This window comes from Aotus nancymaae, unplaced genomic scaffold, assembly GCF_030222135.1.
Source record: "Aotus nancymaae isolate 86718 unplaced genomic scaffold, 86718_ANA_hifiasm-v0.15.2.pri h1tg000057l, whole genome shotgun sequence".
NCBI classification, from domain to species: Eukaryota; Metazoa; Chordata; class Mammalia; order Primates; family Aotidae; genus Aotus; species Aotus nancymaae.
This window is the reverse complement of record NW_026988471.1, coordinates 54,876,747-54,901,201: the sequence shown is the minus strand read 5'-3', so window position 1 is coordinate 54,901,201 and position 24,455 is coordinate 54,876,747. Positions and strand designations below refer to the sequence as shown.

Here is a 24,455-nt window from a genome sequence, read left to right as displayed (position 1 = left end):
TATTGTTTGTGAGCTGTCCATGGTCCCTTTTCAGCTGACTGGGGTAAAAGGGTATGTCGATTAGTAGGCCAGCTGTTTGGTAATGTCACAGCCAGTTACTTGGTAACCTATAGGAGAGCATTCTCTGTAATGTCTTTGTTGCTAAGCAATTAATTCAGGTAAAATACCTTTCCCTGGTTCTTTTTGGTCCAGTTTTAGAACACAGAGTATTGGTTACATTGTCTTCTCCCACAGCCCATTCACACCTTTTTTTTTCTACCCAGGCCACGAAATGAGTTCTGATAAGTTGGACAATCCTGTTTACTGGGACTTATCAACTGCTAATGCAGGCCAGGAGTAAGCAAATGGCTGGGCTGCAGTATTTCTCGGGATGTGTTCTAAGGTAACCACTGTCATAATGTCCCTTCCAGATCTTAGTTTGGGAATTGGCCAATATATCTATCAGATGGGCACAAAGAAAAGCAAAAACAATGGTAGGAATGTGGTGAGAAGAAAGGTAAATGTATGCCTGGTGATGTGTGCCCACATCAGTTACCAACTTTACTACTCTTATTATTAGTTACATTTTGGAATACATACTTGCCCTCAATACTTAAGCATAAATGCTTTCTAAGTAAACCACTCTGTCACAGAGACCAAGAGCACTGGGTAAGAGGGGACTCTGGCAACAGAACCTCAGTTTAGTCCCCTCAGAATAGGTTTGAGCCGTCTTCCTTCTCTAAGGAGTTTGCAGCAGACAAGATAGACAACCAGCTTCTCAACTACGTTTCTTCCCACCTTAAAATTTTGAAGCCATTATGACCTGATGTTACAGGAGATCATATAAGGTAAGCCCTACTCACTATGTTGTTTCCCCTGGCTGTGTTTTAGTAGAAGAATTATAAGAAAGAGTGGTGTTTGGGTTCTCATAAAAACCTATTAATTCAACTGCGCATTCTTACCACTTTCTGTGGAAAAATCATGTTTCCTCAGAGCAGGGCACGGGTTCTATCTGGGACTCTCATGTGCTGGAGCCCTGCCACCATCACATCTTCCATGCATGAGCCTCACATTAGCTAAACCCACCAAATAGTTAGCAGGCAGACATTTTCTTCCCCAAAATAATATTCATCTTCAAAAGAGTTCACAAAGAAATTCCTTTCAATGGCAATCTCCACTAGAAAATTTTAAATATTTCTCTTTTTTAATAGTGAACCAAAGTATACTCACAGAATATGAAAATCATGGGATACAATGTACTTCAAGTCCAGCACAGAAGCTATGCTCTTGCTGAAGCTCTTGCTCAAGACTCTCAGCTGGCAAAAATGGCCTCGGCCAGGCAGCCACTGCCCCACCTCACTGGATGATTTAACAGCAACAGGGACTGAAAAAGAAATGCCTTTTGAGTGTCCACTGTGGGCAAGGCTCTGTTTATCAATTAACATCTTGTTACAGTGAATGAAAATAAAAAGTTAAAATGAAGAGCACTTTTGGTATTCATTACTTAAGGTTCTTATTTGATTTTTCTAGAGAAACAGACCTAGAGAACACTATTGTTACACAGCAGAAACCTGTACCATGTGTGTGACATGCACCTCTGCTTGCACAGAAGCTTGTATGCCTGTGTGTTTGCCCAGTGAGCCCACTGCATTTGGAGGGGGCATGGGCATTTAGCTCTGCAGCTTTCCCTTGGTCGAGCAAACCACTTGCAACAAGTAATGGTCAAGAAACATGTGTTCAAGTTGTTGAGTTAGGAAAGGATGAGGCAGAGAAAGGAAAAAAGGTCATGTCCAAAGCGTTGCCTATAGTTTTGGTCATTATCGTGTCTGTTACCTTTTTAATTCAAAGTGTTCAAAATCCTTTTTTTATTTTACAAAGTGTTAACAATGAGTGTATCTCTAAAAGAAATTGTTTCTCTTTTTGAAAATTTTTTATTGTTATACTTTAAGTTCTGAGATACATGTACAGAACAGGCAGGTTTGTTACATAGGTATACAGGTGCCATGGTGGTTTCCTGCATCCATCAACCCATCATCTACATTAGGTATTTCTAATCTCCCCTAGCTCCCCACCCTCCAAGGGGCTCCAATGTGTGATGTTCCCCTCCCTGTGTCCATATGTTCTCATTGTTCAACTACCACTTATGACTCAGAACATGGAAGTATTTGTTTTTCTGTTCTTGTGTTAGTTTGCTGAGAATGATAGTTTCCAGCTTCATCTATGTCCCTGCAAAGGACATGAGCTCATCCTTTTTTATGGCTGTATAGTATTCCATGGTGTATATGTGCCACATTTTTTAATGCAGTCTATTATTGATGGGCATTTGGGTTGGTTCCAAGTCTTTGCTATTGTGAATAGTGCCACAATAAACATACATGTGCATGTGTCCTTATAGTAGAATGATTTATAATCCTTTGGGGATATACCCAGTAATAAGATTGCTGGGTCAAAGGATTGAGAATCAAGGTCCTTGATGAACTCTTTTGCCATCTAGGTAGGTTGACAGGCAATCTTACTCTCCCCAATTCATGGATATGAGATGATTAAGAAAATAAGCAGTGGGCTGGAGCCCCAAACTATAACAAACAAACCAAACAATGAAATATTAATATCTACAAAATTCCATGCAGATTTCCTAAAGCCTTCTCCCACATCCTACTTCACAGTTTCCCTTGAAATGGCAGTTTAGATAAACCAGCACTTGCACGTAAAAAGAAGCTCTAAGAGCTTCAATAAAAGGGATTGATAAGGAGAAGAGAGATGAGTAGTATTCTGCGCATTGAGAAGCTAAACACCCAAAGGGCTGGGCACAGCTCTAGCTGGGCAGCCCCTCGCAGCTCAACTCCACAGAATCCTCTGTTGGGCAGACCTTATCATAAACGTGGATTAAGGACCAAGGGCCGCAGGGTAAACTGACAGACCAAAAAGACAACAAGAATCCTCCAGCACAGCTTTTGTGATTATAAAAAGAGAAATCATAGTCTGATTTCTGAGGCTAGTGACAGTTTAACTTAGTGGACTCTTTATGTAAGGAGTAAAGGCTTGGGGTTAAAAGAAATTTTTTAACTTCATAAAGTAGGTTAAAGAAGACATTACATTTCTCACTTGCAGTTTTTGCACATGGTAAATTTATTAGTTGACAGCTCTAGGTAGAATGCAAAAGAAAATACCCTGACACCTGTGTAACCTACTGAATTGTTTTTGTTCTTGAACTTCGCCCTTTGTTAGATTAATAATAAGTTGTGACACAGGCTCATAAACTTAAAGTGGATTTTACCATCTTTTCACATCTTATATTAGCAGTATCACCTTCTTACAATGATTTCCTCGTTATAACAATTTCCTCATATATTGGGACACTCCTTTGGACGGCATTACCTCATAAATAAGTCATTTTGATATTTCAAGAATAAAACCCCTTTGGATAGAGTCCAAGAGCTGCTATCACTTTAAAACAAATGACTCTTGGTGACAAATATTATATTAAGACTCTTGCGTGTTTTAACTTAGGTTCTGAAGACTTAAATGTCAGAATCCTAAACTAAGACACATTTGCTTTTTTGCTATTTCCCACCTCTGAGTATTACAAGACACAATATTTTGACGGTGTTTTACATTTATACTTCACACAAAGAAGGCGCAATTGCATATTTTATCACCACACAAAATAAACCTAGGTAAACATCCCTTTCTTCCTGTCTTGTATGCTGTCATTTGGTCATGAGGCATTATTTTTGCCTCTTTATTCCTGTTTTGTGAGTAAGTTGTGTTTTAATTAAACTTTTTTTTTTCCTGGAGTTAGCCGTGATCAATTAGATGCCTCCTTATCCTGCACAATTAGAGAGGATTGCCCTCTCTGTGTATCCTTCCTAATTCCTAAGCCCAGAGCCTCCACAACTAGAAACAATTCTTTTTTGTTAATTTTGAGACAGGAGATATTGGGAACATGCAGATAGTCAGTAAAAGGCCTCCCAAAAGTATGCTCTTTTTAGAACACACTTACCATCAGCATGGTACACATCTACCTGATTATTTCTTATCTAAACAAAACTCTGGTGAGGATTTTTTTTGTTTGCTTTGGTTTGGTTGGGTTTTTGCTTTTTCTGTCTCACAAAAACCAAGTGTTCTCCAGCAATGAGGCAACGGAAAAAATCAATACTTGCCATGTACCATGTAACCAATAGAATAAGGGGAATGATTTATGTATGGTTGGATGCAGCCTGAATCAGCTGGGGCCTCATACAGAGAGCAAGAAAAAGAGAGAGGAAGAGACACACAGAGAGAAAGAGAGAGAAAACAGGGGGAGATAGCAAGGAGCTCAACTGCAGTGATTATTTCTACAGAGTGGCCAGATTTTTTTTTCTGCAGCAATAATCCCCCTTTCCGGCACTACAGGACATAGGGAAAGCCTGCAATTTGTGGAATATCTGATGGCTCAGCTTTCCCCTCCTTTCCTCAGAGTCATGATGCCATGTTCATATTAAGGTACACTGAGAAGGGGAGAATGATGTATGGCCTGCAGTCCTTCAACCTTCCAGTCATCTCCACCCTAAGAAAGGCTAGTGATGAGTCGGCAGGCATTAGTTGACAGAGAGTCAAATTATCAATAGGATTAAAAAAAATAAATAAAGCGCTCCAGCAACGCTTCCTAAGAAGACCAGCGGGAAGGGCTTACAGAAAAGAACTACTCTATACCCCAGGAGTTTCTGCTGGAAATACAGTCTGGTTAACTGGAAATCCAGCGCGCTGCAGCATTTAAAGGTATTTCATCCTGAAGGTAACTTTTAGGGTAGCTGATATTCTTACTCAAAGCTTAGATAGGAACTGTAAGTTATGTGCTTGTGGTGGGGAGGTACAAATAGAAAGCTCCAAACCCAGCTACTTCAGAGCTGGATACCTGGTACTATTGTACATTGAATTCTAGTAGTTGTGACTTTAAACTGGGTTAATCATTTGCTTCAGGATGACATAATATGTATGGATATATTATGTATAACATAATAGTTTATAAAATTCCTACTCCCTGCTTCAACCCAGGATGAACTTTGCAGGACTTGATGAGAGGCAAATTTGACCATTTCTTTGGAATATCTTTGTTTTCTACGATGTATTTTAATTGATCTAAATTTGTTTTCATGAGTTACCTCCTTTATACATTGTACTTAAAAATGTAAAAAGGTTGACAGCATTTCATTTCCATCAGTCCGTTGAAGACTGAATTATATGCTTTTATGAGGAACACTGATACCATATAATTTTTTATGATGTTTTCACATCCTTTAACCCAGACACAGCATTAACATCACAGTTCGATATTCTGCTAAAATATCCTATATTCTATATATGATTCATTACACCACACGTAATACATGGAAAGATATTTTAAATACTGAGTATGTCAGAATAATGCCATGTCGTTAATGTTTGTTTAATTTGGAGCTGGTAGTGTTAACACTCATAAACTGTTAAAATAGTTTTTCCCCTTTCAGTTCAAAGTGTCTATTCAACCCAATATTATCATAAACTTTCTTGATAAAATGCCATGTAATTTTAAAAATGTATGTTTACCTTATATAAATTATATTAAACTCTGTTGACAAAATAACATGCTGGTTTAAAGTATGTAATGTTAACCCTATAAAAATTATCTTGAACTCTCCTAACCAAATTCCATATTGGTTTTTAAATGTGTACATTCAGAGTGTACTGGATGGCAATTATGAGTATTTTTCCACACATATATTTATCATCTAATTTTTGCTTTTATTTATGTCATAATTCTTTTTGTGATTCTAACATACTGTATTTAGCTCCTCATTTACACTGCAGAGTTTGTGGATTTATTTTGTAGTTAAGTTTGCACACATAGAATAAAATATTAAAAATAAAGTACAGCTAGCTAGAAAAATACAAAAAACTATTCTCAATAGTCCTTGTCTTTTAAGTTACTCATCACACTTTAATATCATTTTTATAGATGTCATTGAAGAGCAGTTAGGTTGAAGTTTTATTAGTTATAAATCAGTAAATACTCTCATGTCTGCACTTAAATATCTAGTCATTGAGAGATTTGATCTATCCTATTCCTTACAAAATTATTTTGGGAAGATTTCTATGTAAACTTCATAAATATATATAATTTTTTCCCTCTGAACAAAATTGAGAACAATAAAAATTTAGTCCGTAAGTAAACTGTACATAATGAAATATGTTTCCATAATTATAATACATAACTCATTATCTAAATCAATAGAAATTATGCATAATAGTTTTAAATGGGGGAGACTGGGTAGATATCTGCTGCCTCTCTCTACGTAAGGAAAGATTAGAACTGTTTTTTACATTTTGATCTTGGTCATCATTCTCCTTTTCATTCTTCTATTGACCCAAACAGGTAAAACAACGGAAACCCATTACCATCTCTACTTTTGGTTCCATTGCCTCAGCCAAGCCATCCAGGTGAGGGTTAATAAACAGAGAACACCGGGAGAGGGTACAAATAAAGTGAGAACTGTAAAGATGAAGCCCAATTCTGCAAATGCCTCAGCCAGAAAGAACACTCTTAACAGCCTACAAGCAGGTATGTGCTTATCAGCAAACTAAAGTAAATGGAAATTAAGAAGCATATTCACCACCAGCAAGGTGCTGCTGACCTATGAGGTAAGTACAACTAGGACCTTATTGTAGATGTATTTTTAGAGATATGTCGCTGCCACTTAAGAAAAACAGTTATCTATAGCGGAGAAAAAGCTGAAAAGCCTGCCAAAGGCCACAGAGAGTGTTCAATGAGTCTAGCCAAGTCTATTATATTATTTGAGATAGGCCTTCCAACCACAGGTACCTGGTGGATTAGCAAACAGAATTCTTGCCCTAACAATACCAGAATCACACCAAATGAGTGATAAACTAACTGCAGGGACCAGATGGGTAAATAAGAAGCCCAAGAGCTGGATTTCATTGTTAGTTAACAGAATTCCAACACATGTCCCTTCATTTAAAAAGTTTATTTCTACTAAATGTAAACTTCCCGAGTTCTAATGAAAGCTGACAATGCTCCCTAGTATAAGATTAATTTCCTGTCAACATCTGGAGTTAAAATTCATAGATTCATTAGTTCATGTTGGCATCTTACGCTGTGACAGAGAAACATATCTTCTCATTGTAAGCAAGGGTCTTCAGTGAACGCCTACCATGGTTTTATTCTCCTTCATCAGTGCTTAAAATTTCACTGATGAAATAACCATTAAAGAGAAAATCAATGTCTTAGCTTAACCACCTGCTTTGTTTTAGCACCACAAATTATTTTAAAAACTGATTAACATAAGTAACTCGCTATTTAGGACATATAACAAATAGTGTTTCATATTGCTATTCTGGCAAGCAAAAAACGGTTGACATACAGTTCTTTGCTCAATAATTAATTAATCCACTTAATACAAATAAATGAAAGAACTGATCAAAAAAATTCACATTTTTAAAGACTAACTTCATGTTTGTATAATGAATAAAAATGAAAACATTCTCATGTTAAACATAAAATATTCTTACTTTTAAATATGTCTGCTTCTACCTAAGAGATAATTGTAGGTTTCCATAAAAGAACTATTTCTCACTCTATGTCTTTTTTCTGCAATTAGTCTATGGCACCCACAGCATCATGGATTAGTCTAGTTTAATCTGAACATAATTGGATAGCAAGCTTCTATTTTCTAATCTAAACAAGCTCACGTTAAAAATACATAGAACTTGGATTCTATTTAACAGAAAGGCTAAATAAGGAGTACAAAATATGACAACACATTTCTGTATTGTTAAAATATCATTACCTGTATTTTGCAGACCTTGCCAAGGCATGAAAGCACAGGCAACAGTCTACTGAAAATATTAAAAAGATGTATGTCCAGACCCACACTTCAGCTGGGTCCCCTGATAGCATGAGGTTCTTTGGCCCTCATCCTGGATGTTTGCATTTGCATCTTTATAGATTATAAGGAGGTATAGATCCTTCCATCTCTCACAAAGCTCTCCAATTCTCGCCACTACTTAGAATGGTTTTACTATATGGGCTGCCTCATTTATGCAAGCAGAGTTTTCTCTCATAAGATCTAAATGAGAACACATCTTCCCTCCCTACCCCCAGGGAATAATCCAAAAGATGGGAGGTTCTTAATAGAACAATTAATTGTGATAAATTTCTGATTTTTGCTCCTTCGTCCAGGGCTATTTCCATGGCAACATCCTCTCATCCTATTGTTGGGTTGTTCTTCATTCACACAGCAGGTTAAGCCCAGGGCAGCCAGGGCAGGCTGATGGTCAGCTTTTATTTTCTCTGGCCCTTCAACAAAGGTTAGTTGAGGTCACCAGAAGCCAAAGGGTAATTACTTTTCCTCCTCAGGGTTAAAGGTACACAGATTGCTATTGGGACAACTGTATGGATGACCTTCAGCTTTTAATGTTCAATCTTCTTTTCTTTCATCAGAGAACGAATAAGTATAACAATCATGATGCAACTCTCATGACTAAAATTCCAAGTAGAAAGCCATTTTTTATTTTGTAAAATTACTATATATTAGTGTAATATACTCTTGAAATCAATTTGGAAAACCCAAGGCAAAAAAAAAGGTTTCCTATCACTTAAATTAAAAAAAAAAATCCATGGCAGAAAAGTGCAGCTGTTCCTTGGTTTTCCTGTTCAATTACTCTGATATTCATAATTTCCCAGGCTTTAATCATTTCCTGAGGGTGTTAAGGCTGAGAAGAAAATGGAAGTTTTCCTGGCTCTACTTGGGGCTCTATTTTTTTTCCCTTCAAACACCAGTTGTGGCCTTAGCCCCCTAAACTGACTAAGAGTACATTAGATTAAAATGAATTTCCTCTCTTTGCTTCTCTATTCTCAGAGAAAGCCAGCCTCTAAAATAATTGAAAGAGGTGAGTGGAATCTTTTGAGATCAAATGCTTAAAACACATTGCCCCACTCATTTGAAGAGCCACTTTCAGATTTCAGTTCTCCATTTCAATCTAGAATTTTAAAGGAGTAATTGTTATGGGTTCCAAAAATGGAGCCAGACATCAGCCAGAATGTATGTGTCATTGTTCTACCACCAGGCAAAATACTTTCAGCTCCCTGGACATGATGGTTTTCCTAATGGTTCATCTCAAAGAAAGATGCACAGAAGGGAGACTGAACACCTTCTGCGGGGAGGGGCGAGGGCCATCTGAAAGCACCACTTGACCCACTCTGCAGCCTGACCCAGAGGGGACCATCCCTCCGAGTCCTTTCATGTTTATCCAAGAAATTGCCTAGATGAGGGAAATGGGAGCCACACCCACCCTGAAAGAGGTGGAGACATTATTTCTGCCTACTTTCTCAGACTCACCTGTGTATGGCTGGAGATCAACCAGACACTGTATTTCCCTCCAGTCCCCTATCTTTCTCAACAGCCCTGACCCAGCTGTCTGTCCAGTGCCACTTTCACAGTCTTCATATGGAGTCATCCTGCCCAGGAGCTTACTGGGAACCCTCCAGATCCACAGCAAGGCTGCCCCTACAGATTGCTTCATCAGCTTCTCCCTCCACCTGGCTTGAACTCCATGCCCCCATCCTCACCCCTTTGGCCACCCTACAGGCCTTTGTCAAGTAGCCTGTAGCCTCTCGTGTGTGGCTTCCCCCTCCCTGAGCTTATGCCATCCCCTCTAAATGGCAATTTTCTCTTTTAATACCTGCCTCTTCGAAAGGTTGGTTTACAATCCAGTTGCTTCAGAAATTCCTCCATTTTTATTCTCTGCTATATCTAATAAATTAAATAGATACATGTAATAAATATACATGTACACTGAAGCTATAGAAAATGCATCTAAATATCTGAATCTTATTGAATAGCAACTTTAAAAAAAAAACCCAATGCCTTAAATTACTCCCATTTACAAATTCTGGGGCCTCTTACAACACTACTCTTCTACATATTTTACATACAAGAACAGCTTGTTATTCATCTCGGCAAGTTTTTTTTTTTTCACTTTATTTTTTTATTGTCCCTTCTACATCTCTACAAAGTCCTCCTCTGTGAGCAAAATATTTTGGCATTGTATCACAATCTCCCCAAATTGTCTCCTTTTTGCTCTCAACTGACCATCAATTAGTATCTGCTGAATTATTAATTCATGTTTTAAGAGCTAACAGAAAACAAGGTATGATCACACTCAGCTATATTTCATGTTAGAAGGGATTTCAGTACAATTATGGATGTGGACGGTAGGTGATGGAGATAATATTTGGAAAAGAATAAGAAACTGAAGGAGGCATATATGTCAGGGTCTGGCATGTGATCTGGTTGCATATTACCAGGTGAAGAGAGGAAGATCTAGCACTGCCCACAGCTGGTTGGCAGCAACGGCCCATGGTAAAAGAAATTGCCCTTTCCTCAATCACAGACCAAAGTCAAAGGGACCAGTTATGTCTCTGCTCAGGGTTCTCTGACCAGGGGCATTTGATGAAAGCAGGGCTGGCAGCTCTTAAAGTTGGCTCTAAGCTGGTTAGCTGGAGCTTCACAAAGTGTTAGGGAGAGTGATGGAGTCACACAAGGTAAACTTTAAGAAAGTTATTCTTTTCCTTTCTGCAAAGTCCACCCCCCTTTCCAATCTCCACCCCAACATCCCTACATGCTCCAGTTCCCCAGAGTCCCATCTCACAATGAGATTTTAATGTCAATAGGCCATATTTCCCCAGATCTGCTAAGAAAGATGCCTGGATGAAATATTTAGTCATAAGCAATGTATTTCAGGCATTTTGATGAGAGAGATATTTAGGAATAACTATTAATTTTAACTGGTACAAAAGTAATTGCTGTTTTTGCCATTAAGAGCAATGGCAAAAATCACCTTCCTGGATTTTTCCAGATCACCCGATGAGTTGCTCTTCGAGTAACCAACAAATTAAAAGCATAGTATCTGGGATATATTAAGTCAAAGCATCCAGCAGCACAACAGGTTGTATATTTTCACTCATTTCAAAGTGGACACAGACATTCTTCCCTCTGGGCAAGAGATTTGACCACTTGCCCTTGGCTGCATCCATTTTTTAAAGCTCCTTTATTTTCCCTTGAAATCCAGAGGCATTGAGTTCTGTGTCCATAGTAAGCTTCTCTCTTTCCTATTTTGTAGTAAAAGTGTTACTGGAAGGTTTAACATAGAGGTATTTTCACAATTGCTGTTTATTCTTCCATATATGCCAAAAATAGACATGACTTGTCATCCCTTCTGATCACTGTCTTCGCATGTAGAATGTAAGGCTGTCTCCTAAAGAGCCTGAGAACCTTCTTTATCAGTTGTTGGGTGGTTACAGAAAGTGACAGAGAAGTGGCATGGGCCAGAGCATCAGGCCCCAGTGCCAAATAAGCGATAAGGGTTCAGTTCCTGGCATCTCTGACCTAAAGCTTGGGCACTTCCAGGCTAACACAGAATGGGACTTGGGAAGAAAACTTGTAGCACAGTGCTGCTAAAATTTTTGCATACAGAAGAAATACAGATTTATTGACCTCACCACTAGAGATGCTGAATCAGTAGCTGGGAGCACAGGCACATGCCACCATGCCTGGCTAATTTAAAATTTTTTTTGTCAAGATGGGGCCCCACTACTTTGTTCAACCTGGTCTCAAACTCCCGGCCTCAAGTGATCCTCTTGCCTCAGCCTCCCGAAGTGCTAGGATTATAGGTGTGAACCATCTCACCCAGCCTTCAATTTTAAATAAAGATAATTCATCCAACCTCCAGGATTGGTATAAGGCACAAAAATAAAGATATATAATTTCTTAGCACTGCTACAGAAGATGATTACTACAAATAGTATTATTACTTGAAATATTGCTTTTCATCCAGCTGTGATCTGGAAACTTCTACATTTGTTCCAAGGTAGGATGTTTTGAAGGCTATGTGAGAGACGATGCCAGTGAAAGACCAGACGTTCTCTCCTCAGGGCCCACATGCAAGTCAAAGGATAGATTTTTTTTTTTAAACTTTAAGTTCTAGGGTACATGTGCAGAATATGCGGGTTTGTTACATAAGTATACATATGCCATGGTGGTTTGCTGCACCCATCAACGCATCATCTACATTAGGTATTTCTCCTAATGCCATCCCTCCCCTATACCCCCATCCACCGACAGGCCCCGGTGTATGATGGTCCCCTCCCTGTGTCCATGTGTTCTCATTGTTCAGCTCCCACTTATGATTAAAAACATGTGGTATTTGGTTTTCTGTTCTTCTGTTAGTTTGCTGAGAATGATGGTATCCAGCTTAGTCCATGTCCCTGCAAAGGACATGAACTCACCCAAAGGAAAGATTTTACAGAGGTCTCTCTGAGAGGCCCTTCCATACCTGAAAGATTTTGGCATACTTTTCTTCATTCAAACATTTTTACCAAAAGCAAATTATGCTGACTGAATCAACAGAAGACACTGAGAAGTAGAAAGATACTGACCTGGGAGTCAGGAAACACATTTTAATGTCCTGGCCCTGCCACTGCCTTGAGCAAGTCAGTTCATTTCATTAGATTTCTGTTTCCTCATTTGAAAAACAAGTCAGTCGAACTAGCTATCATGATGCATATGGTACTTATTAGGCACAAGTGCTGTTCTCAGGGCATTACACATATAAACTCAAGCTCACAACAATTCTATGAGCTAGAGAGCATTTTTCACACCTACTTCATAGATCAGGAGACAGAGGCACAGAGAGGTTAAAATAGTCATCTTCAAAATCATGTTAACTAGTAAGTAGCAGAGATGAAATTTGTATCTACTCAATCTATTCCAGCATCTACACTTTTAACAATGATGGTGGTTAAAAGCCTTTCACCAGGGGAGGAGATTTAGATGGTGCTAAAGTCCCTTTCAATGTTTACATTCTATGGATCTATGAGTATAAAATAACCCCTAGAGTCTCAGATTCTATATTTTAGACCAGTGGAGCAAAGAGATTATTAAAAACCCTGTAACTTATGACTCAAACTACTATCTCATATCAGTACAAAAAAAAATTTCCAAGTGCTTTCACAGATAAGAGCACCTTAGATTGTAACAGGATCTCATGTATGTAGGGAAGGTGATAGCACCATGCATAAGACCAGAAAAAGGAGGCCCAGAGAGCTCAGGACTTGATTATGTCATCCAGTAAAGCTGGAGATGAGTCTTACTCCTCTAGTAAGACCAGAGGTCTGCAGGCTAGTGTTCTGGGGCCCATTCAACCTGAGTCACACATTTTCCCTAGGACTTCCTCTTAGATTTGGCAGAAATGCAAACATTTTGAGATGTCACAGAGAAAGGAGCTCTCCTCTGTTTCCTCCTAGTCTAACCTCTCACATAGACACCAAGATGTGTGGTCGGATATCAAGGAAGTCAGCTCACACAACCCTTCAAAATTCAGATGCAAATATATGGGGCTTGCTGCAGAATGAGTTGCTCTGACCTTCAACTCCATTTCAGGCCTTCTGAAGAACCATCTAAACTTGCAGCCTCTGCCAGCTCTCCTCCTCTTTCCTTCACTCTTACAGGTGCCTCTGCCCTGCACTGGAATAAAAAAACCTGCTCTCTCAAACATCACCTGTAACTTCCAGTTCCAAGAACCAGCTGTTTGTTCCCTGGACACACCTGGTGCTTTCCCAGCCAAGCTTCTGCTCACATACCTCCCTCCTTCTGGAACAGGCTTTCCACCATCCAGCCTTCAAATCATATGCTTGTTTACAGCCTTATCTCACACATCACCTCTTCCAGGAAGCCTCTCTTACTCCTTTCAACCAGATGTACTCATGGTACCTTTCTTGTGCCTTTCTCATGGCATGCTCAAGTTCTACTTTTTCTTGCTGTTGCGCTTATACTTTCTTATCTCCCATCAGCTTCTTCATATCCAGACTACTTTTTACTCCTCAGCAGTGCCAAGCGCAGTGCTTAATACTAATAAATATCTCTTTGACCTTCAATTAATCTTCAATTAATCTTTCATTCTGTAGGATTCACTTTGTGAGAATATACAGCAAAGAAATGAGATCATTAGATTCTAGTATCCTTCCCAAATTTCACCAATTGTTTCAGGAGGTTGGGATGGCGGTGACTGTTTTAAATAAATTTCTGACTGACAAAGCTCATCTCAGAGGCGAGAACACCCTTTCTATAACAGCCATGTAGCCTGTCTCCAAAGAGGTTTCCAGGTGTGAACATGTCAGCCCAAGACTCTGTTAATTGGACCTTCAGCAGCTTAAGGTCCTCATTGCGCAGCTGCTGTTTTAATCCAGAAAGGGAGCGCTAGGGATGAGGAAGCACAGAAGATGGACTTAGGAAAATCCTCACTCTTCCAGAGCACTCCATTTTCACTTCTGCTGGCCCTCAGCAAGGGAGAGTGTGGGATCAAGCGACCAAGGAAAGGCTAACTGATGTGTTTCGTTCTTCTTTTTCCCTTTCTACTTTAACGTATTAGAGGAGTGTTATTTGGAATTTTGACATTTACAAAGATTTTAAGGTTAAATTATTCTGGTGGAAAATAAAAATGCCAATCTTTTTCTCTAAAGACAGCAAAACTGTTTAGCATAAAAATTCCCCCAGGATGTTCAAGTCTTTGGAGTTTCTCCTTACCAATAACTATTCATGAACACCACTCTGTGAAGTACCTCAAAACACTTCAAGGGATGTATGACAGTGTTTTCTAAATAGGCATATGGATCTGGAGAACTGGAGCTAGAAGACACCCTCTGAGAATGAGGGCTTTAGAGATTAGGTTTGGTGGAGAAGAGAACCTGGGTTGCCCAGGCCTCTCCCATTGCCTGCAACAAGGCAAACACGGGCACCTCTGGGACTTAGATGTGATCTGCCAGCACAAGGGTGTCCATTGTTCACTTGGCCAAATCAGGGGCTTTGGAATGGTTAAGAAAAAAGGCAAAGAGGCCCTCCTTCTTCATCACACAGCAGTGTTTCTCAACTTTTTAAAAATTATATCCCCCTACCTCGGGGTCTTTTTAACCTTTTTTCCAGTTGCTCCCCCTTGACATTGTAATGCCACAGATACATTGTTTATATATCAGTTTATGTGTTGTGACCCTTTGAAAGTCCACAAACCATTGTCATGCCTCAGATGTTTTTGCTCCTCAAACACTGATATTTGCACCACTTCCCCACTCAGAGGTGTGGGAGTGTAATATCCCTCAATGAAGAATGCATAGTTGCAGGCCCACCCAGTGGGTTGACAGGACACTTCCTGACCACCACCCAAGGTTTCTTTTCATTTTTTCTCTCACTCCCCTTCAGATTTGGTAGGAGCCTGCACCTTGTAGAGCACAGAGCTAGAAGACCCAGAGTGAGCAGGTGGCTGCTTAACGGAATGCTATGACAACATGAGGGAATCAGGGCAGAGAGACTGACAACAGTCTCAGAGAAATGATGTGTTTCATGCAGTGAAAAATTAGGTATCACAGTAGTAAGTGTTGAGTTAATAATTATTATAAGACATGGATATAATGGGTAAAATTTTCAGCAATAAACTTATCCAAAGAGTAGCATTAAAAGAGTTCAGAAATTAGATATTCCATTGCCCCTTTTACCAGCAAAAGGATATGAAATTGGATTTTTCCTTCAATCTAATTTGCTTTTCCAATATTATAATTAACTTGACAAATAGACCTCAATTTCTGCACCTTCTCTTTTGCCTGTACACTTGATAGGCACAACATAACGATTCTAGTGATTAGCTCACTTTAGGCTAAAAATAAAAGGACTAACAATACATTAACATTTCCATTATCAATCAGAAAATGGTAGGTCAGCTTCTTGAATGATATGTTGCTCAGCACATTAAATCCTTGAACTCAGCAAAAATATATAAATACTTTTACTCCTGAAGTTATGGTTTAAGAGAGTCATGTGGCAGGATAAATTGGAGATAAGGACAATCAATTTGGATTGGTCTAAATGGAAGAATAATGGATTGCTATTTTTTTTTCTTTACCTAGTAGAGAAACCGAGTGCCCATGCTATCAGTTTGGTATCAAAGAGGGGGCAATGAGTAATCAATCAAAAACAAATTTCTACTTGTTTTTGTGCTGGTACCATCTGCCATACACACATCACCTTGGGACAGGGCCAATGGACATCTACCAACTGATACCATTAAAACAGAGTGAAGATCAAATTATTCTCCTCTGACTTGGGCACCAGAGGACCTGGTTTTTCTGTTTAAAGCTAGTGCCAATGCTGTGTTCCATCACTGCAGATTCCACGGATTTATCATCAATCTCCTCCCACACATTCATTACTGCCAACATTTTGAAACTTCAATAGTGCCTCCAGGTAAATCTCCTCCATAACACTAGCTTAATAGTGTCTATAACAGGAGAAGGAATCTAAGAACTGCAGGCGAAATCCTATCATGCCCATTTGTCTCCATCTTGTCTCTGGCTCTCTTCCCTACAAAGGCAGTGCTGAGTAGCTGCAACAGAAACTGGCTTTTTGAACTGCCAATCTGAAAAATAATTACGGTCTGGCTCTTTACAGAAAAAGTTTTCTGGCTTTGTTTGGTAACATGGACTTTTTCAAAAAGAAAAAGAAAAAAAGAAAAATTAAAACCCTTTTCTTCTGTGGTTTTCAGAGTTTTCTTAGAATAAACAGTTTAACATTATTTTTAGAGCAAAATAATACATGTTTTTCTACTCTTAGGAATGAAATTTGGAAACATAAACTCAGAAATGTAGTAAAAGCATTATTGATAATTATTGGATTGTGTATTGGCCATCTATTTTTATCAAAAAGTAATATTAAATTTTCTCTTCGAACAATAACTATGGGTGTTCATTATAGATGAAGCTGGCATTTCTCCAAAGCACAGATGTTTTCTTCTTAAGCAAGGAAGCATATTTGAGAAATGGACATAAAATAAAATTTTCATACATGTATATAAATTTAACACTAATATCGCAAATGACCTCTTAAAGACTATTAAGGCAAAACATGTAATTAGTCCTATATGGTGCCTGAATGTGGTATTAGCTAAGGAGTACCAGAAATCAGAGAGCATGCATATAGCCATTAGTAATTGCTCTAACCCATACGATAGTATGTTTACATCTAAATTTTTAAAATATATCTGGCCAGGCACAGTGGCTTACACCTATAATCCCAGCACTTTGGGAGGCCAAGGTGGGTGGGTTGCTTGAGGTGAGGAGTTTGAGACCAGCCTGGCCAACATGGCAAAACCCCATCTCTACTAAAAACACAAAAATTAGCCATGCCATGGTGGCACATGCCTGTAATACCAACTACTCAGGAGGCTAAGGCATGAGAATTGCTTGAATCCAGGAGATAGAGAATGCAGTAAGCCACGATCATGCCACTGCACTCCAGGTTGGGCAACAGAGTGATACTCTGCCTCAAAACAAACTAAATTTTAAAAACATATCAACATATCCAATTTACTAATCTTTATGAAATATCTACTATCAAATACATTAATGATATTAAATATAAGTATGTAAGTATATAAAATTTCTACTATGTAATACTGAGAAATAAAGCTGTAAAAGGCATAGCCCTTGCTCTCAGAGAACTTAAAATCTAGTAGGGTTACTAAGATTTGCAAACAGACTCCTTAAATTCTGTTTTACGTACATTTTTAAATTTCAATATATTATTGAATATATAAAGGTAAGAAAACCTTCATGCTTGATTTAGGCAATTATTTGATTATTATAACTCAAACAGCACGAAAAAAGTTAACTGTATGCATTTCCCAAAAAACTTCTCTTCACTTCCCAGGTATCACAGTGACTGTAATTCTGCTGAATTTTAGAAAGTCATTCCTTTAGGTTAAACATTACCCCAATCTCCTTCCAATACCAATGGGTCATTATTTAGATTTTCCTTGGCATATTTAACTGCTGGTATTTTAAATATAAGAATCACTTAAATAAATTACTACAATAGATTGCTTTTATTTTTCTAGTAATTTTATTTAAGAGTTATCCCAAGAAGATTTAACATGTGGTCATATTATTTATCTTTTAGATGACTTTCCACTATGAGAAACAGTACCCCCGCCCCTGCCATGAAGGCATGAGGAATTTGATGTGAAGAATTATTGATTAGGGACTATTAAACAATGAAAGGGGGAAACTGCACAAGATAAACTTAAACCCCTCACAATCTATCAAGACAGGATATGTATAAGGAGTTAATGTTACCAAGAAAACTGAGAGTCAAAAACAGAGAGAAGGTGGTCTTCTCAGTTACAGCCACACTCCTAAAAATCAATCACAGTCAATAGTCACATCGAAGTGAGATGATGGTGATAAAGGGAAAGAGAAAAAAAGAGATATTTCCCATAAATTCTGAGTTATTGATGACTGACCATACAGAGGCTAATGCTCACAGTAAGAATGAGCACTTATAAACTTATGTGTCAAAGCCCTATTACATTCTAATGCAAAAATAACCCTTTGTTAACTGGAGATTTTTTGTCCTGATCACAGGGAGAACCATGTGCAATTATTTACTTTCTATTTTGTTTGTTGTATTTATGCATAGTTGACCTAATACATGTCATAAGTATCTTGCTGAGATTACTTTTCTTTTCTGTCTTTGTGTGTGTTTGTGTTTAGTTCTATGAAAATTGGTCACATGTAAAGATTCATGTAACTGCTATCACAATCAAGATACAGAACTGCTCCATCACTACAAATAATTACCTGTTTACCCCTTTATAGTCACACCATGTCCCTAATACCTGGCAACCACCAATATTGTCTCCATCTCTATAATTTTGTCATTTGGAGAGTGTTCTGTATTGGAATCAAGAAGTACATAAAATGGAATCACATATCATGTATTTTTTGAAATTTTTTCTATTTTTTAAAATATGTATATGTGGCTCATATACATACAATAATATACATATGTTTACTTGGTATATTCTTGCCTCAAATTTTATAAAAGTGTTTTAAGTTCAATTTAATTCAATCTCTGTAAGACATTAAAGACAGCCCTGGGGGTAAGTTTGCCAGAATCCAAACTGAAGGGTGAATCATTTCATGATGACAGCATAGGTCTGTGTGTTTAAAAGGGCTCAATAGCTCTTAGGGCTGAATTCTGTCTTCAAGCTCAAAAGTAGCTAATATTAGAGTATTTCGGAGCAAATCTCTGCAGCGTCAAACTCTGTCTTTGGGAGGTGTCACTGGAGAGAATGCACAACAGGAAGAAAGGCAGCTTTGCTCTCCAGCTGCCACATCCACCTTGCCTTCACTCTGGTTCTCTAGCAACAGAGAAACCCCAGGAGGGATTTTGCTAGACAAGATGAAGTTAGAGTTAATGGCTCCTATCCAGACCATAAATTAACCTGTATTTTTAAAAATCTGAAGGAAGAGGTGTTTCAGAGGACTAATGAACACGTATATCTAAAAATAACTTCTTGTTTAATTAACAGCACACTTCACAGTTACTCTAATTAAAAATGCTAGCCACACTGAGGATAATCATCCACATCTTTCACAGGCATCAAAAAAAGTTCAATGAAATTATTTGAACTTTATGGGGAAATAACATGTAGGCTGCTGTGGAGAAGGGTATCTGAGGGGGATATTAACTTCATTTAAGCAAGGAAGAAGCAGTAGACAGGAAGTCAAGCTGTGCAGAAGGTCAGAGTAAGAAAGGGAGGGACCAAAGACAGAACCAGAGTGGCAAAAAAAGCTGATCTCCAGTCCCAATAATTTCTACGGTTGATCTATGAAATGAGGAGCACCTCCCCCGACCCACCACAACAGAAAGTATCCATCTCTGCCTTTGGGAGGCTAAGTTCAGCCCTACCTAGAGGAAGAGTAGTCAGCTGTCTGAAATGGAAGGATTTCAGGACCTTACTGTAAATAGCAACAGCCAACACATACTGAATACTTATTTTGTGCCTGGAATTGCTAACACTTATTATTTTATGTATTACCATAAAGCATCTTACAGATGGTAAAACTAATGCTCATAAAAGTTAAGTTATGGCCGGCGCGATGGCTCACGCCTGTAATCCCAGCATTTTGGGAGGCTGAGGTGGGTGGATCACATGAGGCTAGGAGTTGGCGATCAGCCTGGCCAACATGCGGAAACCCAATCTCTACTAAAAATACAAAAATCAGCAAGGCGTGGTGGTGCATGTTTGTAATCTCAGCTATTCAGGAGGCTAAGGCATGAGATTAGCCTGAACCTGGGAGATGGAGGTTGCAGTGAGCCAAGATCGTGCCACTGCACTCCAGCCTGGGCGAGAGTGAGACCCTGGCTCAAAAAACAACAACAAAAAAAGTTAAGCTACCTGCCCAAGGCCCCAGAGCAAGTCAGCAGAGAAGCCAAAAACATAGACCTAGGCACTGAGACACTGCTGCCTCACTGAACAGGCAGAAAACCTACTTCACAGGACTGCTGTGACAGCTCAAGACAACCTAATGCCTGCTGAGTGCTCAGTATATATTCCCCACCAATCTCCCCAGTGGCCTGCATCAGACCTTATGAAATCTACCAGTGAAATTTTTTCTCTTTGGATAAGGCTTCGTGTCTCTAGGAGTACTCTGAAAAATAAACAAACCAACAAAAATACAGGTAGAGCATTTTAAATGCATATAATGTTCCTGAAAACTTCTATCACATTTGAAGGTAAAAAATGGAACAATAGGCTGATACATTCTAAGAGCAGTTCCATTCTGAGAAAGCTGAAATATTAGAAAACAGACCTCCTCTTATGGACTCGGCCTTTGATTTGTTTCCTGCATTTGACATATACTCTTTAAGTTTCTGGCTTAAATCCTAGTGAATCACTGAATGAGACTAACAAATTTTGCACTGAATGACATCAAACTTTATAACATTGAATCTCATGGACATTTCTCATCTCCATTCATTTTTATAACATTTTAAGTAGAAAAAGCAAAAAGCAGATACAGATTCAGACATCACCCAAACACTGACATAGGAAAAGATAGTAATACTCCCAAGTCTACACTGGGAAATAGTATTACTGTGCATCAGCTTAAAATGTTTGTTTATCTGCCTTAACCCAGCATGAAAAAGACAGTCAATGTATGCTAATGCTTAATAGATGGGGAATGTGAGAAAGTCACATTAAGCTACTCTACCAATTACTACCTTTTGGGATTTAAATTTGTTAGGTCACAAAAGTAAATTATTATAGGGTCCAGACAGAAATACAAATAATATGGCAGCCTGGTATAAGGTGTGATGGGTGAGGATTGTTGTGAACTGAAGCAGCACACGCCTGTCTGAATAGGACCGCTGCTACTCAGCTAGCGACTGCCATTAGGAAAGGTAGGGCCCAAAGACACACACCATTTCTTGGTTTTTATATAAAATTTCCTGAGTTTTAAAACGAAGTAATAATTTAAAAAAATAAAAATAAAACATTGTGCCAGTCACAGAAAATATTCCTGAGGTTGGATCCAACCTGCTGACCAGGAATCTATACCCTCTGGGTAAAAGGCAGTAAAGGGTAAATTTTGATCAGCTGAAAAGAAAGTAAGGGGTCCAGGGAGTGGGAGCCTGGATAGGCACAGTGGGCAGTGCCGGAGACACAAGCGTGAATGTGAGAATCTCCTCACTCAGTGTCTCCCAAAGAGGGACATAGGAGGTGAAAAGACAAAGGAAAGGGGCTTTGCTTTCTTCACATTGTGTAAATTGTTAGCAATAGCTGGGGATGTGGAAAGGAAAACACAGAGGGAAAAGGCCCGAGATGTGCTTGAGCATGTTCGATATTGTGAGGTACAAGTCAAACGAGTGTGAGTAAGCACTCATTTGCACTACCACTGGGTGGCAAGCTGACAGCAACCACAGTGGCAGATGCTTCTAGACACCATGTGCTGTGTGGTTTACAGGGATGATCACACATTTAATCCTGACAACAAAATCAAATAGTTATATTATCCCCACTTTTCACATAAAGAAACTGAGTGTTAGAGACATTAAGTACCTCATCCAAGGTCATAAAACTGGTAAGTGGCAGAGAAGGCATGTAATCATGGACTATCTGACTCCAGTGCTGAGTTCTTAACCAGTGTCCACTGTTGTGTCTCTGCTGGGCTTGATATGGGGCCACAAGTCTGAAAAACGAAGTCCTTCTGAAATGCCGTGAGTGCTGAACCTCCAGGAGCTTCAAACTCTAGACAGCTAAGGATGCCCATGTTCTCCTTTTGCTGACAACGGCCTTCTATGGGTGGCAGAGTGAGGTTGTAGTGAGAATGGTGAACCAACATTCATGTTCCATTAACCTCCACTGCATTTTCTGTGCTGCATGTTAGCCAAGTCACCAAAGCTCGCTCTGAAGCTCTCCAGGATTCAGTTTCTCAGCTGTACAATGAGGACAATACTGCTTCAGCTGCCAAAGAAAGGAGGCCCCAGGAGGATTTCTCAAAGCCCCTCCCAGCACTTTTGTTTAAAAAACAAAAAAAGGCTTTCTATACAATTCCTTCAGCATTTTTCTCTTATTCTTGAATGTCCCGGAGAGTTCACTGCAGTGTTCCCAATTCTCAGGTCATGATCAAGAGCCTTTAATCCAGTCTGTACACACCTCTAAACATGTGGGTTTTAGCTTTTCCCTCTTTTAATCAGAGGGATGGTAGAAAGATTTACAGAGAAAATAAAATCTCAAGGTCCATGCCCCTGACCTAAAGATGAAGGCTAATGATAAAAACACTTATGTAAAATTGGTTTTTAAAAGTTTCTTTTAAAATATTTTGCTAACACACTAACCAACAGCAAAATATTCACTTAACCATGCAATGTTTGATGTAAGGAAATGAGATTTTCAGAGAAAATCACTCTTAAACCTTCACAACTAAAGACTTCAATGTACTATGGTAAATATGTGGTGGTCCCATATGACAAATCCTAAGAAACCAATTGATATTATGGCTCATACTATACCTACATACCCAAATGGTTCTTTTTAACCAGAGTAACACATTATGACATGAGAAATTATTCCGAAACCTGGTAAAATAAGGATGTAGACTTCAGGGTGACAAAGAGAGAATAGTGACAAACCTAAGCAAACCCCAAAATAGGCGAATTTTGATAAATATATGTTGATGGCAATTAGGATGACTAACTCTATAGTTTCATTAATATTAATATATTGTGTTGTATTTTAGTTTGAGCTGAATACAATGTGTTGAAGGGAATTGCACAAGCCACTCTGAATGCCTCATGCCAGCCCCATACGTGAAATGACTCAGGCTCACCTACCCTGCTTTGCATTTGGGAGACTTCCATCCTACGGGCACCTTTCTTCTACACATGGTTGTAATGCACAGTTGTGCTGCTGAGTTTAGGAATGCATTACCCTGATTCTCACCCTTCAGAATTCTGAATCATTTGTTATATTTAACATCAGCAGTTTAGGGGAGCCAGATGTATTCAGCACTGATTTTTTTAAGTAGCTTGAAGGAGCAGACCCTCCCTTTGAGCCGCCATGCTCCTATGCCTGACAGATGCTGAGCTGTGGCTCTTCCTTCACAACAGCCCACACATGCATCTCCACCTGAAGAATGATCTGAAGGCAGAGCCAACTCACCTCCAAAACTGGACTTACCATTTTTCCAACCAAACCTACTTCCCATTCTTTATCTTAGTTATTGCCAGCCCTAGCCACCCACTAGCGCAACCTATAAATCTGAGAGTTATGTTCAGTATCCCCCATCTCCCTCAATCCTCACATCCACCTACTTGCCATGACCAGAAAGCCCCCACCTGCTAGCACATCAACAATGAACTGACCTAGACTCTGAGAACTTCAGAGCAGAAAGGGAGGAGCAAAGGGCCTATTGGTCACTCAGCCACATCTAAACAGCCCAACCCAGTGAAATAAGGTGCAAGGACAAGAAACTACAGGGGAGAACATATAATGGGAAGTATACCACTTTGACTGAAGGTACCTCTAGCCTCTCTGAGGGCCTTAACACTGTAAGAGCAGGTTGAGCATAAGCCTAATACCCATCCACCAGGGAGCCCAATTACGTGATGAGAATGTCTGTCAGCCAGAAAGGAAAAAAATCTATCCCACAATAGGACCAAACCACAACCTACAGACTCCCAAAATAGAAGAAAAAGAAATGCTGAGCTGTTCTAATGGCAAAAGGAGACATTAACAAAATGTAAAAATAGCAAGGAGAATAATAGTCATAACTTAACTCCTGCCCACAAACAGCATCTGAATCTATGTGATGATGCTTCCCACGACTCATCCTTACAAGTCAAAGTTGGAGCCAAATGGGCAAAAGGAAAAATAATGGCATTTGACAGGAAAGACGCTTGCAACACAATTAATTTTGCATAAAGAATGTATAATTTTCCAAGGATTTGACCTAAAGCATTAAGCCAGCGCATATATTGTTCTAATCAATTAGGTCTTCCTGCATCAGCACTTTTCCCTTGCAAATAACTGAAGCCATCATGCTCTCT

General features: G+C 39.0%; 2 long non-coding RNA genes across 2 annotated transcripts in view; one reads left to right on the top strand and one right to left on the bottom strand.

The window, feature by feature from the left end:
• LOC135269689 (uncharacterized) overlaps positions 1 to 24,455 on the bottom strand; it is a 136,318-nt gene that overhangs the window by 58,825 nt on the left and 53,038 nt on the right. Inside the window, exon 3 of the long non-coding RNA XR_010337936.1 lies at positions 1,210 to 1,363. This is a non-coding gene — a long non-coding RNA (uncharacterized LOC135269689). The remainder of the gene's footprint in view (positions 1 to 1,209; positions 1,364 to 24,455) is intronic.
• LOC105734405 (uncharacterized) overlaps positions 6,535 to 24,455 on the top strand; it is an 84,981-nt gene continuing 67,060 nt past the window's right edge. The window contains exon 1 of the long non-coding RNA XR_001111503.2: positions 6,535 to 6,639. This is a non-coding gene — a long non-coding RNA (uncharacterized LOC105734405). The remainder of the gene's footprint in view (positions 6,640 to 24,455) is intronic.